The sequence below is a fragment of the Falco punctatus genome, assembly GCF_963210335.1.
Source record: "Falco punctatus genome assembly, chromosome: 8".
Lineage (NCBI taxonomy): Eukaryota > Metazoa > Chordata > Aves > Falconiformes > Falconidae > Falco > Falco punctatus.
In genome coordinates, this window is record NC_137588.1 from 64,785,467 (window position 1) to 64,800,432 (window position 14,966).

The 14,966-nt window shown below is 44.1% G+C and overlaps 1 long non-coding RNA gene across 4 annotated transcripts in view; it reads left to right on the plus strand.

The window, feature by feature from the left end:
* The window catches only part of LOC308068122, a 38,570-nt gene extending 23,921 nt beyond the window's left edge, over positions 1–14,649 (plus strand). For all 4 annotated transcript variants that reach the window (XR_013929864.1, XR_013929865.1, XR_013929866.1 and 1 more), the window contains 4 exons: positions 1–6,532; positions 8,588–9,508; positions 13,162–13,497; positions 13,949–14,649. The exon at positions 1–6,532 is cut by the window's left edge. This is a non-coding gene — a long non-coding RNA (uncharacterized lncRNA). The remainder of the gene's footprint in view (positions 6,533–8,587; positions 9,509–13,161; positions 13,498–13,948) is intronic.
* Positions 14,650–14,966: the final 317 nt, after the last annotated feature.

Below are 14,966 nucleotides of genomic sequence, written 5' to 3' on the forward strand. Positions count from 1 at the left end.
GTGATGTAGATGAGTGGAAAAATATAAATCATAGAAATAACATAAGGGTTTTAACCACCCTGATAAAGATCTTATGTGCCTTCTAGACAGAGCTCCAGCAGCCGTGTGGCAATTTCAGATGCTTGGTGCAGAGGCAGGACTTCGCTGTTTTGCTGCACAAATGATCTGTATGCTCTGGAGGGTTTCAGTCTCGCTCCAAAGTTCCTTATGCGAGACTATTTAAGATCATAAGCCAACCTAATGGGCTTTAGCATATTTTATGTATCTATTCTCATGTTCCAGACAGGGTGGAGCTAGACAAAATTACAGATTATCGTGTGCATTTTTTGGCCCTTTATAGCAGAAGATCATGCACACCCATCTTAGGGCCGTAATAAAACCATAATAAATAAAATACAATCCCCTCTGGGAACCCTTTCCCAGATGTGTCTCCAGTGCGCCAGACCCTGTGGGACAAGGGCACCTGTGACTACCTTGGTTGTGACAGTAGTGCTTATCTTTCAAGGCATGACACATTCAGAAGTGGAGAGGAGGGCTGTTGAGTGTAACATAGCTGATAAGGTTTACTTATGGAGTTTACTGTTTGTGAGTTTTGCTAGCAATTACTGGAGCGAGATAAAAGTGTTCCAGGAAAAGAAGAGCAGGAGAAAAAACAAAACCAGCCTCCAAATATTCAGAGGAGTATCTTAGTTTTAACAGATGCACACAGCATTGATCAAAACGCCACCTGCACTCCCTGGCTGGTACCCTGAATTATACAGTTTCCCTGAGCTTACACAATGCATAAAATATATTTAATGAAGTAGTCACTGGTCTGTGGATCTAGGAGGCTAAAGAAGTGGATATATAGCCATATATCCTATAGGATATATGTGCCCAATGCCTGTTCACAACAGATTATTTGAGAGCAAAAGAGGAAAAGGGACCCATTTCATAATAGTTGCTATCTTTAATTATTACGTGTTAGGTGGAGTCCCAAAGTGTTCAGAATAAGTTCAGATGCTATCTGGAGTCTTTTGGGGACATGCAGGTCCTTGCAGTGTATTTAGTAAAGCCAGGCATGCTGAGTAAAGGCAGGAGGAGGCTGAGTAATGGCAGCAGCAATGCAGAGGTGACTGTGGAGGGGGATAACAGCCACCAAATACTGGCCAAGACTCTTTCCAAAACACTTGTTCGAAGTTAGCCTGGGCACACGCTCACTGGTTGACGTTCAGGTGCTGAACTGAGAAGCTGTGTGCCATATAACCTTTTGGGGTGCCTGCATCTTGGCATTGACTGCACGGGGACCAAAGGATGACTGCACTTTGCACTTAGCTGTCCTAGGCAGGATGAGGCCAGCCCTGAGTTCATCTGCGCCATTCAGTGTCTGGTTGGGGTCCCTCCCACGCTGGAGAGTTGAGATGGTGGGGAAAATGGAAATAAAGAATAGGCTTTTCCCCCAAATATTTTTATTTCAGTGTGCATCAAATCCTGTTTTTATAACTTATTAATGATAAATTGATCTCAGGAGATATCAACTCTGTATTTACAGAGCATTTAGACATGCTGGGGGCTGTTTTAGATGTACCAGCTGCTCAGTGCTGCTTTAAGTACACAGATGTTCTTATTAGCATAACATTCAGATTCGATGCCCTTCTTATCTGCATCCTGCAAATGCATAAAAACAACATCACCAGCAGCACAGGAGATCCATGGAGGAAAAGCCCTTTCTTCCCCCTGGGACCTCCCCCCAGGCTGAACTTACAGCAAAGGGCAGCTGGATCATCAGTCCTACTGCTCTGGATCCTCTCTCATGGGTAGGTTACCCCAGTGACAGCAGGTCTGATCCCAGCATGGAAGGGTGCATGCTGGAGGTGATGGAGAGGTTGGGCTTCTTGCAGAGGATATGGTGAAGCTGCAAGGCTCAAGGCTGAATAGCCTTTGGGTTACATGTAAACAACTGAAAATGGAGACAACCCTCTGCTTGGTTTTGTATCAGTTGTGTTTGCATGGTTATTGCTGCTGTGCTTTCCTTTGTGGTGGGTTGTTTTTTTTTTTTTTTTTGCAGCTCTGCTCTTGCCCTTGCTTTGTATTTTTGAGGCGTGAACTGTAATGGGAAGTAATGTTTAGTGGTCTTTGAACCAAAGGAACTGTGACTGCAGATAATGACAGCAAATTGGTGTCTGGCTCTGTGAATTGCATGTTGCAGAAATGTTTCTGAATCACAGTTCAGGACTGGAGTACTACAAAACTGGAAAGGTCAAATCCAAACCCGAGGTGACTCTTTTCTGGCATGTTTTAATGTTGCAGGGAGGTATATCCATCTCTTCCATGACAAAGCAGCAGAAGTCTTGTTACAGCTTTTCTGAATTACCTTGGAATTCTCCCAGGCTTTCATAGTAATATTCAATGTTAAAAAAGTTAACTTAAGTTTTCTTTCCTTATTGGGTATTTTTATATGTACTTTCTGTTGCTAATCATAATGAAAATTGCAGCAATTATGACATATTTATAAAGCAAATGTTATCACAGGGGATATAAAGCCCTTTTACAAAAGAGCTGCTCTCTCCAGGTAGCAGAAGTGCGAGAAGAACCTTTAGCTCCTTATTTTCACTTTTCCATTTCAAGTCCTATCTTGTTTCCCAGAGGGAAAAAAAAAAATATTTTATTATTTCAGTCTACCCATGAACACGAGTGTTATGAAATTTCACCAGGAAATCTCCATTCATTTCAGCTCAGCCTCCTAAAACCATCACGCTTCCATGGCATGAAGCTGGACATCTGAACATTTTAGGCCAATATCCGATTTTTTATTTGACCTTCCACTATGCTTTATGGCTTTTAAACAGCTTTGGTCCCCAGCCATTTTCTCACTGAGATATTTAATGTATATGATTTTCCGCATATGTATTTTTGTTCTTCATTTTCCTTGCAGCAACTTTGAGCAATACCTCACAGCATTTGATGCCTGTATTTTAATACCTTGTGGTTTTAGATTGTATGCTTTCTATAACTGGAGGCTTTACTCAAGGGGTCAGGACCACATAAGGAACACAGAAAGGGAGGCTGTTTGGTGTCTCCTCGCTCCCCCATAAGAAGTATCCAGCTCCCCAGTAGAAGTTAAAGTAATGACAACAACAGAACTGGAAATAACTTCAAAGTCAAACTGCTATCTTGTGAAAGATGAGGAAAATGTTACAAAGAAAATATCAAAGGCTCAAGAAGGATTTTCCTAGGCACTTTGTTACAGAAGTCTTTACTACCCCCTGCAGAGGCAATCAAGACTAATGGGAACATTAGTACAGCAGAGGACTACATATCAAAAGAGTCCCTGGAGCAAATAACACCAGTAACTAGAGCATCACTGGCACCATACTCCAAACCACCCCCCTCTGTCACAGAAATGAGTAAAATGGTCGTAAACAGCAGAGAGAAAATTTTTGCCTGGTGACTGCAAATAAGCACCCAGCAGAGCTGTTAAAAGTTGCTTGCTGAAGAGAAAAATATGATTCTTCCAGTTTTATGGGCCATGTTCAGATAGCTCTTACTCCTATACCATAAATCCAATTTTCACATAGATTAAACGGAAAGCCATCACAGGCTCTGCTGAATAATGCACGGGATTGTCAAGCTTCTGCTGCGTGATGTGCACCGAATCAATCCTCTTCCACGCTCAGGTATGGCTTTGCAGTGCAGTGGCTGCCAGCAATAGTGCAACGCTTGGCACCTTGGGTGTGTGGCTTTACAGCAACACTGGCTGCTCTGAGCATGAGAAATGTCACAAATGCCTTCACAGATGTGCATGTGGGGTCTGGGTTTGTACACAAACTCTTGTTTGAATCATTTACGTAGATTTTAAAAATTAATTAAAAAAAAAAAAGAAAAGGTTATGTTAGAGTTTAAGCTCAGAAGAGGTGGCTTGGGCAGTATCTGACTCCTCTGGAATAATGCTCAGAGGCAGCTGCAGCAGGGTCCAAGGGCACGTGAGGAGGGAAGTAGATAAAGCATCTCACGTGTGGCATTTGTCGTCACTTTAGAGAGTGCGTCTTTGTGCACCGATGGCAGCAGCTTTCAAAATGCTTGAGTTCACCTGTGGTGGCAAAGCTGGAGATGCTTCCAGCAGCTGGTGGCTGTGCTTGTGGGGAGCTGTTGCTCTGCAAAAAAACGCTTTTTCCAGGTGTAGCATTAGGCACTGGTTCCTGTCTCAAAACTCACAGTGTCCTGATTGGTCTCTCAAGTACTTTGATGTTTACTGATACCACCACAAGTGTGAAAAACAGAGCTTGAATCTTACTGATTTGCAAGAACTTGGGAATATTATGAATATGAAGTATGCTGTGCAGGGGAAGGTGGTGTCACATAAAGTATGCTGTGTGCCATGATTAATGCTAAATGAAGATAAATGCCACTGACTGTTAGGCATTTCAAATAAACAACCCCAGTTAGCTGATGCAGCAAAAGGTACTCTGAGTTTGCTCCTCACTGTACTTAGATCAAAGGAAAAAATCCACTCTTTAAGTAAACACTGCACGATATACGTAAGATATTGTATCACATAGGGGCAGCACCTCAGTCACCCAGCTATCAACATTTGTGTATTTTTCTCAATTTTGTTTTTGTCCTGAAGGTCTTATGGGTATTTGAAAAATGTGGTAGGCTCCCCATGCATGCATCCTTTGACGGCCAATGTGAGTCACTTCTCTGAAGGCATGGTTCTACTAGCATTGCAGTCAGTGTAAATTTGATCCTCCCCTGGTTCAACAGCAATGGGGTTGGACTTGTCTGTTGTTCTGCATTCCTGGCGTTATTTGCTTCTGGTTTGCACACTTGTGTTTCTGTTATGATGATAAGTTTGTGCCAATTTGTTCTTGCACTGATTGCTAATGCTCTGTCATGTTTTGCTGGGTGCGAGTGCACTGGGGAGTATTTGCCTGTATACTTGTTTCATTGTTGAAAATGCTTTAAGAGAGGGCTTAAAAAAGGTCATCTCTATTTTTATTATTCACACCTATATGTTGAAATTAATCTTCTCATACTAATGTGAAGAACAAAACCCCAGGCACGTTAAAATCAGTGCGTTTGGGGGGGTTCCTGCGGCTTCATGTGAGCCAGGCTTTCACCCAGGATTGCCGTACCCTTGTTCTTAAGCCATTTCTACCAGTCAGTGTCTTTGAGGGAGCGATACCTGATTTAAACTTCTGAAAATGCAACCAGGCCGACTCAGGGCGAGCTACCTTCTGCTAGAAAGCTTTGCAGAGAGATCTGTTTAAACGCCTGCTGTTCTGTGCCCTCCAGTTCAGTGCTGAATACTAAACATGTTTTGTTAAAATGAGAGTGAGCTTGAATGCTTTGGTCCCGAATCTTATGTGAAAATGGGTAGCTAAAAATAAATGTATAGAGATTCCTGGAAGCAACACTGGGATGTGGGTGGGAGAGATGGGCAGGACATTTCTGAGATGTCAACTCTTTTCTCACTGTGTTGGGCTGAAAAATATAAATTCTAAAAATTTTCCTGAAATGGTATTCAGCATTACACATTTGAGTTCCCAATCAGAGCATCACATTTAGATTTTATCACACTGTAATTTCTTCTGGGTTTGTCCTTGGAACTTCTTTAAACCAGAATTGAGCAACAATTTCTAAAATGTAAAGGCACTTCAAATCAGAATTTTTTTCCCCAAAAAATTAGAGATGTGAGAGGCTCGTCAAAGCTAACTCTTCATCACGCTAGTCATCACTTACTGAGTTGATATTGCCTGATAATAATTTTTTTCCTAAAAGTGAGTGGTGAATGGAGAGCACGTTAGCTATGACTCGTTGCCCTACATTTCCCATCACTTACCTAATCCCCAAGGAAGCACCTGCAGCATAAGGTGTAATTACAAAGGACTTGAATATCCGTGACTGAGATAAAGGCCAGTCTACATGTGAACACTTGCCAGACACAAATGACTGTATTCATGGAGCAAGCACTTTGATGAGTTCCTCATGTCCTGGTGCGGGCTGCTCTGGACGTGCCTGTCTGTATGATTTTATGCAGGTAACAATGTCAGCTGGATGTTGACAACAGGAATCAAATTTGTGTGAGGACACTTGCAGAAGGCTGTGTTTTATCGCAGCAACGTAGACGAGGCACAGTGCTTCTGTAAATGTTTTATGCCATCTAGATTGCATTTCAGTATAGAGGCTAAAAAAAAAAAAAAGGTGCAGTAGTAAAAGCTGCTGTGGTCGTGCCACAGTTCTCCACCCCTGCTTCTGTGCCCTCTCGAGTTCTTCCCCTTCCCACCCAGTCCCAGAGCTGTCACCAGCCCATTTCTCTCCTGAGCGGATTTAACTCTGTTTCTGTCTGTCATCTCTGTCTCACTATTAGGACCTCAGCTGCTTTCCTGCTAATTGCATCACCTTACATGACATAGGTATTTTCATAACTCCAGTAAAAGCTGCTCATTATTTTACATGGTGATTTCCAATCTGTTGTCAGATTAGTTCCTGGCAACCTGAGTGCAAGCCACTGAAGGCTGGATAGCTTCATACAACTTTAATGAAGCACAAGGTAAGTGGAAATACAATGCAGAGAGGAGGTCAGCAAAACCACTTAATTAATTAAATAAGATAGAATAACTTTAATTTCGATAAGGGAGTATTATCTTTCTGGAAATGCACCTAAATGACAATTCAACTGAGAAGTGACACGTGAGCTTGCATTTAGGTGCATCTCCAGGAAAGATAAAAGTCTCATCTAGCATGTGACAGGAGACATTTCGTTTAAAATGAGACAGACAGTCCATGCGCTTTGGATGACACTTGGATGTGTGAATTACAGATAACGTCAGGGCACTTATAAGTGAGCACTGTAGCCTTCTATTTCAGAATGACAGAGAAAGCATCACTGAAGTGTTGAGAATAATTAATTTTTGTAGTTCCCCACAAAACCTTTAATCTATTGCCACAAAATACACTACAAAATTGTAAGCTTGCTTTTTTTTTTTTTTGCTTTTTTTTTTTTCTGGTTGAGAGGCTGGGGTGCAGCAGTGGGCAAGCTGCACCAACCCACCACATCACACTGCTGCTTGGTGTGAACGTTGCCCTTGTGGAAGTGCTCTGCTCCACGTGGACTCTGCAATGTATCTCGTTCCAGGGTGTCCAAGCCCTCCCTCCCAGCCGCTGTCCCAAAGGCAGGGACAGACCCAGCTGCCACCTCTGTGCCAGCCCTCCCTGCCTCTGCGTTCAGCTGCTTTGCTGAAGGGGTTAATTTGTTTAAAAACACTTGTTCTCACAAGTTATCAGCTGACTCCTGCCAGCTGAGTGGAAAAGTGATTTAATTTTCCAGTTTAAGCATGGCAGATGTGTGCGTGGGAGGGCTGTGAGGGAAAAGGGGTGTGTGCGTGTGTGTGTGTGTGTGTGTGTTGTTTTTAAGGTGACCAAAATCTGGTCCACCAGATTTAATCTAACCTACTTTCAGCCCTCTGAAGCGCTGAAGGCTGACACAGCACTGCTCACGTGGCAGGGATGTGCAGCAGGGTGACAGAGGTGGGTGGCCAGGGGATCCCACAGCCGGTGGTCTGTGACAGGGCAGAGACGCAGCCACCCGCATTGGGGTGGAATAAGCACAAAGGGCAGAGGAGCAGGGGCCGGGGGGAAGCTGCTTTTGGCTGCTCAAACCCTGCTCGGTCTTGCTGCAGAATTGGTGGCAGCAGGAACAGGCTCATGTTCTGCATCTTGCAAAAATGCTCTCTGCAACCTGTTCATCCCATTGCAATCCCCTCTCGCCCCTGATGTGCAGCATGCCTCGGCCAGGTGGCAGCAGATTTGCTGGTTATTTGCTTGATTCAGAGTGTGTCTTGCTTCAGCATTCAGTCATGAAGGTCAGAGCTCAGGTTTGAACTTGGCCTAAAAGGTGAGAACCTGTAACAAAACACCGAGTGTCAGTAAGGTTTTTCACTTCTCCCTGTAGGTACAGTCAAGACTTGAACGGTGCCAGCAGGACCGTTGAGCAGGACTTGGAGGAGAGCTAGATTTTATATTTTGTCCTTTTCTTTCTGTTCTCCTTCAACAAGAACAACCAGTTCTAAATACCTGGGATGTAGGCTCCAGTAATTGAAAGGATAATTTGGCATAGGAAATATCCAAAGATAATATCTCATGTTATTCAAAAACCTGTGATAAAAGAACAGTACAGTCTGTTACTCATAATTAGTCCTATCTTGAACTATGGAGGCTAACGATACCCAAAACAGCAATTTTAGCTGTGGAACAGTGAGACATCACAACACACAGCACAGCAGGAGGCAGAACTGCTCGCCAACTGCCAGCCCTGTCCCTGCTGCTGCACCCCCACATGTGCATCTACCTTTCCCGACTCGCACCAGCCCCCCCCCCCCCCCCCCCCCCCCCCCCCCCGCCCCTACACCGCCTGCTTTTCACACACCGTGCCGTGCCCTTGTCCAAGGCAGAGGCAGGCACTGTCCTGCACAGCAGGGTGCGACGGCAATGCCGCCTCTGGGGAGGGCAGGCAGCGGGGATGCCAAGGAAAGGCAGGTCAAGGTGTTTCTCTTCAAGGCTTGTAACACGCACCCAGGAATCTAAATTTCTGTGTTACTTTTAACAGCTTATTAGCAGAAAGAAAAAAACAACGATCAAGGATCTCACAGCGGAAGAAATGTGACATTCTTCGAATTACTCTGTGTGGAACAGAGTCTTCCCATCATTTTCCTTGACACTTGTAAGTTTCAGCCTCTGCTCTTGAGTTATCCGATGAGGAAACAAGAAGCAGCATTTATGTGGTGACTGAAAAAGACATCGAAAGAGACATTTCTCTACAACATACAAATGAGAATTCATTGCAAACATAATGCAACAACAAAGAATGCAAATGTTCAGATATGGGTAAGTGGCAAATAAATTCAGCAAAGAGAAAGACTGTATATTTAGTGGAAAATGACAGAGTAAGGTGTCTCTGTACACTTCAGATGAGAACCACATTAATTCATTTCATATTGAATTTAATTTCATATATCAATGCATAACTGGTTTGTCACTATATTTTGATAACAGAGTGCTACATCACACAGCAATGGTTGAATTCCCTGCTCCACACTCATGGCGAATATGAGCATACAGCAGTGCAGCAGTGGCAAGAGAGGGTCATCTGGCTTGGAAATGCTGGGAAAGATGCAGAGCACTGGCTTGCATCCACAGTTCAAAGTACAGCCTGAGGTCACTGATCTGGAGGTCTGCAGCCTGCTCCACCTCACTGGAGATGTCCCAGAGCAGGACACAGAGCCTTTCCCGCTCCCACATGGTAAGTGCTCAGCTGCCTTAGATCACAAGGAGCGCAAAAAGGGGAGGTGGTGTTAAGGTTTACTTTCTTTATATCTGTAAAACATTTTAAAGTCTCCTAGGTTGTGCGAGCACATGGTACCAGCCATGGTACCAGACCAGGAGTGAGCTGCACCCTCATGTGCCAGTATTTGCTTTGCGAATCTCCTGAGACAGACCATGATGCTCTGCACCGGGGAGGCTTTGGTAGGTCTCTTTGACATGTCTCAGCGATGCAAGGGTTGGAAAGGTGATGTGGTTTTGGTTTTTTCCTTTAAATCAGTACAGGAACTGCTACTGTACTGTTGCTATGCCAAAAACTGTCACTCAGTGGTTTGAGGAGCTTGGTTTTTCTCTACTCCTTTTAACCTTCTCTGTTTTGCAAATTAAAAGAAGTTTTCCTATTTGATTCAACTTCTACTTCAAATAAGGAACATTTCTGCTGGGGAAAAGCTCTTCAAACTGCTCAGAAATTGAGCAGCAAATCAATGGCAACTTCAGAACAAGTTAGCAATGCTGAGAAACTGAAATGAAGTCATGGATTGATGGGAAGGTTTTCAGAACGACACACAAGTTGAAACCACACTGTTGAGGTTCAGATGTATGGATATTAGCCTCCGAGAAGCTGATTCTTCCCTAACTGGCTTAGAGAATTGACAAACTCTATGAGAAGGCAGCTATATGTTGTTCCCGAGACTACCCAATTCAGTACCTATGTAAGCACATTCCAGATTTTCAAGCACCAGATAAAGCCCTACTGATGGCTTGCCTCCAAGCCCGATATGAAACATTTGCTTACCTGCCTGGTTTCAGACAGGAGTAAAACCCTCCTTTTGCTTATTCATGAGTAATATATTTATGTAGAAGCAGAACATGTGGAAACCAGCTTTTTAGGTGCTCTGAGAGCCAGCTTCCAGCCCCAAGAAAAATAAATCTTTGGGGCTGAAGATATACAAAGAGATACACTGCTGGTAATCAGGAGTAAATGAAGCATTAAGAAGGAACCAGCTGTCCAGCAAACAGAACTGCACCATCCATGTCCATGAAGAGTGAGGTTGCACTCGCAGCAGCAGTAGCTTTTCTGTTCCTTCCTTTCTTTTTTTGGTTCTACCTTGCAGCACTTGAAGCCAAATGAGAGGGGAGAAATGACAAAGGGATTTGAGTCTCAGTACTTATGGCTGTAGTATTACATGTAGATTTCCCAGTGGAGAAAGCACTGCAATGTATCTTCTGTACTTTTAGGGTAAAAGGACCATTGAGCAAAGATTAACCATTCTGGAGCACTAACACTGCATGAAAAGGCATCATTATATTTGGCAAGTGCTGCTTTCTGACGACAGCAGCCTGTTATTTGACTATAGTCATTTATTTTTGTTAAATGAGGGGTACATTTCCATGCAATACATTTTTAAAGTGTTAACCTGAGGACTGGGATATATTTCAGGGGACACAGGGGCTATTACCTGTTTTGCCTGTCTCTTTAATATGTACTGCTCATCACTCCATCCTTTTTCATGCTGAAGCTTCTTCGGAGTGGCTGACACCCTGTATTTGCAGGTCAGGCAGCAACAGAAAAACGGTTTCCTTAAGTACCTCACTTAGGAGCAGGATATGGAAATGATCCAATTAATCATCTACAATTTCTCTTATTTCTCTTAAGCACAATAGAATGAGATCACAGTGCTCATGCAAAGGAAAATCTTTTGATGATGGTGCTTAATTTTGTTGAACAGTTTCAGTGCTATCATAACCTGTCTCTCCTGTACCTGGTGGTTCATTATCAGGCTTTGCTTCTTCTCCCTAGTCCCATCATTCGATTAATCCTGCTTCCTTACACTGGCCCTGAAATGTCATCTTCTGCACTGGCTCAATATGTCTGGTTTGTGATTAATCTGCCTCACGCCTGAGCTCTGAGTCCATTCAAAAAGCCTCAGCAGCCTGGGACTTCCTACGAGGTTTTCCATTTCCTTTCCTTATTTACTGTAGAAAACTGCTGATGGAAGAAAAATGTAAGTACCCCTTTTGCTCATGGAAAACACATCAGAAACTGAATAGAGCTTCAAGGAGTAGCTGAAGTCCATCTGGCTGAAACAGGAAGGCAGAAATAGAAAGGGGAAGATGAGAGTGAGAACCTCTGAATTTTGATCCCAAGATACTCCCATAATAGGCTGAAGTACTGAAATACCAAACCCTCTGCATCCTTATCCACCCTGGTGTGTGTGGGCCCTTGCTGAAAGAGAGGGAGGGAGAAAGGGCAGAGGATAAGCAGGGGTTATATAAAATTTTAACTCATGTCAGGTTACCACCCAGAAACCTGTATCTTCTCTCCTCCCTCCCTGAGCTGGGTTATTCCGAGTTGCTTGTGCTGGTGCTGCATTGCAAAGCTCCAGCATCTTCACGATGAGATACGGTCCAGCACGTATGGATCTCTTCTGGAGTCAGGAGATGCTGGAGCAAGTTTCCATTCTGCTCAGCCTGCCTCTGTGACCTTGGCAAGCCTCCTCGTGTGACTGTTGTTCATCTGCAAGAGGGCAGCACCACCTCGCTGCCTCCCGCTCTGGGCGCAAAAGCACTCAGGGGGTGCAGGTGCTCACACGCAGCACAGTGCAATGATATTATATAAAAGTTTTCTGCACTGAAATACTTGGAAGTGACTTAAAAAGCAAACAATATTTTTATGGTTGGATGTGTATCACTGTATCACAGAAGTATGTCATGACGTAAGTAACAGTTATAAAAGCAGCACTTTGAGCCTATTTGACAGTAAATGTTTTGTGGCTATTCTGTGTTTCTCCCCCTTGTGCTTTTAAACACCTGAGCTTTGTCATTGTTATTTATGAGCATCTGAGCTCTGGCAGGGTGCGCAGAAGTGTGCCAGGTGAGAGGGAGCAGCCCGTGCCTCCCCGGGCAGCGCGGGACGCTGCTGCGTCCGAGCTCGGGCAGTCCCAGCTGCTTTCCCATTCCACGGCAGAATTCAACCTGGACACCCTGTGTGAAGGAAGGCGTCAGGATCAGGTGAAATACAGTAGCTCGCTTTCAGGCATTGTAAATTTTCAGGTGGGCAGAACTGCGTGGATTGCCCTTTACCCAAAAATGTCACTTGTCTATTACAGAAGAGTAGCATTTGTAAAAAGCTTTGACCTGGGTAGCCTCCACACGCAGCCTCTGACCAGTAACAAAGCAGTGTTTCACGGGGTACGGAGGCAGCAATACATTGTATGTTGGCACTGAACAATATTTAATATCTGTTGCATTCTCCTCTATATAGGAGGGTATTTACCGCAAGGGAATATGCTGGCAATTGTGAATAATTCAAGTAGCCAAAGGCACTTTTAGATACAGGCTTATGTACTCCAGACTCGCAGCCCTTTGTGAGATCCCCTTCTTCAGTTCTGGTACCCACCGAAGCCACCTTCTCTTTCTGAGGATATAGTGCACATCTACTAAATTATGAAGCTGTACCTTCTTCAGCTTGTGATTAGATTCACTTTTACCCCAGAATGCCATTTAAAAAAGAAGCCTATGTGATCCTGGAGAGAAGCATGAAAGTACACATAGGAGACTTGTCACGAACTGCTCCCTTCCTGTGTCACCACACACACGGGGCATGACTGCTCCTGCTAGTTGAAAGTAATTGAAACAGGTGCCATATTAATAAGTCCTCACTAAAACACCATTTGATCTGCTCATGAGAAATGCTTCACATGGAGCACTTTCTGTGACCTGGCTCTCAAGTGCCTTCCAGTCTCCCTTGCTTCTTGAGCACATTATGCACATTGCCAGTGGAACTTCATATTATTCCTAGCTTGCTTTTTGTACCTCAAAGTGTCTAAAAAGAGACGTCAATATCCCTTTTCTCCCTAGATATGCCCAGGGAGTGCTGCTTTCTAATAAGGAGCCCCTGCTCAAGCAAGCTGAAAAAAACCACCAACCAGCAGGTCTACAGACAGGCAGGCAGCTGGGAGGATGCCCTGCCTCCAGCGCACTTGCTGCCATGCCTGTGGGCTTTGGCGCTCCCGTGAAGAAGGAAACGGCATTGCTCCCCTGTATTTCTGTGTTCTTGAGTTCTTCATGAGTGACATCAGCAGGGAGCATTTCTGGCTGAAAATGCCTGGGTACAAACCCCTCCACCAGAGTCTCAGCCTTTGCACAGCCAGCGGCTTCCCACTCCATCTTGATATTCTGCTGGTGTAGCAGTCTGTAAGTACTCAATAGTTCTTCTCATATCATTACTAGGCTATTAGCTGCCTGTGAACTGTGTAATTGAGACAGGGCAGATTATGCGTACACACGAGAGGTTGCCTTGTGTCCTCGCCTTCCCCCAGACCCGCTGGCACGTGTCCCGCCAGTATGTGTCCCCTGGCAGTGGCTGCCTCATCCCACAACACCACTTGTTCTTTGGAACTGGTGTCACGTGGTTGAATGGGCATAAAGACAGGAGAATAATGAAATCTGAATATTATAATGACTTTTCACATGAATTTGTACCAAATTTTGTGAGGAATGATGGATAACTTCACGAATAGGTTGCAATAAACCAGATGCTTATTTAATAGGAAACAGAAGAGCCAGGTAAGCCTTAATTACAAAACTCTTTTTTCACTGAAACATCAATGACCCAAGTATTTCTATTGCTTTTTTCCGTTGGCAGACTCATAAGCCAGAAGAAACCACTGTGAAGTCTCAACTTACTTCTCAGTAGCACAGCGACAAAATACTTCCCAGCCAAATCCCGTCTATCAAATGATGTGCTGCAGAACTACAGGGTCTGATCAGAGGTGGTCTTCCATCCTGCAGCACCAGGGGACGCTATGGAATGTAAACACATGGGGTTTTTTTGTAAAAGTTTCAGTAAAAAAAATAGAATAAGAATGTGAAGCCCGGGCACAGATGGACAGGAATATTAAGAAGCGTCCATCGGTCCTGGATATATTTTGAGCACTTTTCCAATTTATTGTTTTGTGAAAGTAGGATGCAAGTGTCTAAACACAGGTGGGGCTGTAGTTTACCACATGCAATGATGCCTTCTGGTCAGCCATGTACCAGAAAATAGAGGAAAAATAACAGTGCTTGCCGAGCAGTGGTTTCCAAATGATTGCTTGGGCATTTAAATAATTAGGTCTAGGAATTACAGCAGGGAATGACATGCCAAGGTGCCTAGGAAGAGCTGGTCAAAACATTTGTTATGAAAACAGGAAAAATCTATTGCAGTATATTAATTTTTTTTTTCCTCTGGGATACGTTTAACACTTTTCTTTGAAGTGTTAGCAATAAAATAAAGAATTCCCACGGAATGTTTCACCAGATGATTAGCTGGGCAATAAACATTTATTTGTTTTGGTGACTTCCTCAGCTTCTGGTCCCTTGTTCCATGCCTGTTACTTAATGGTGACTCAGTAAAAGCCTCTGGGAGCCTTCTCCAGGCGTCATGCTGCAGCACCTCCACGTGAGCCCCTGCCCGCAGCAGCAGTCCTTTCTCGGGGGTCCTCTCGTCTTCAGGGCATCTTTGTTGTGCTGACCAGTGCCACAATCCACCACCACCCATGAAGAGGGAGGCTTCCCACAGCAGTCTTCTGCTTAATGACCTCACTCAAACCAGTAGAAAGGAGAAACTGGTGCTGATAGTGAGATCTCACTGGCTGTACTTCCCAGGAAAGGTACCATTTTAA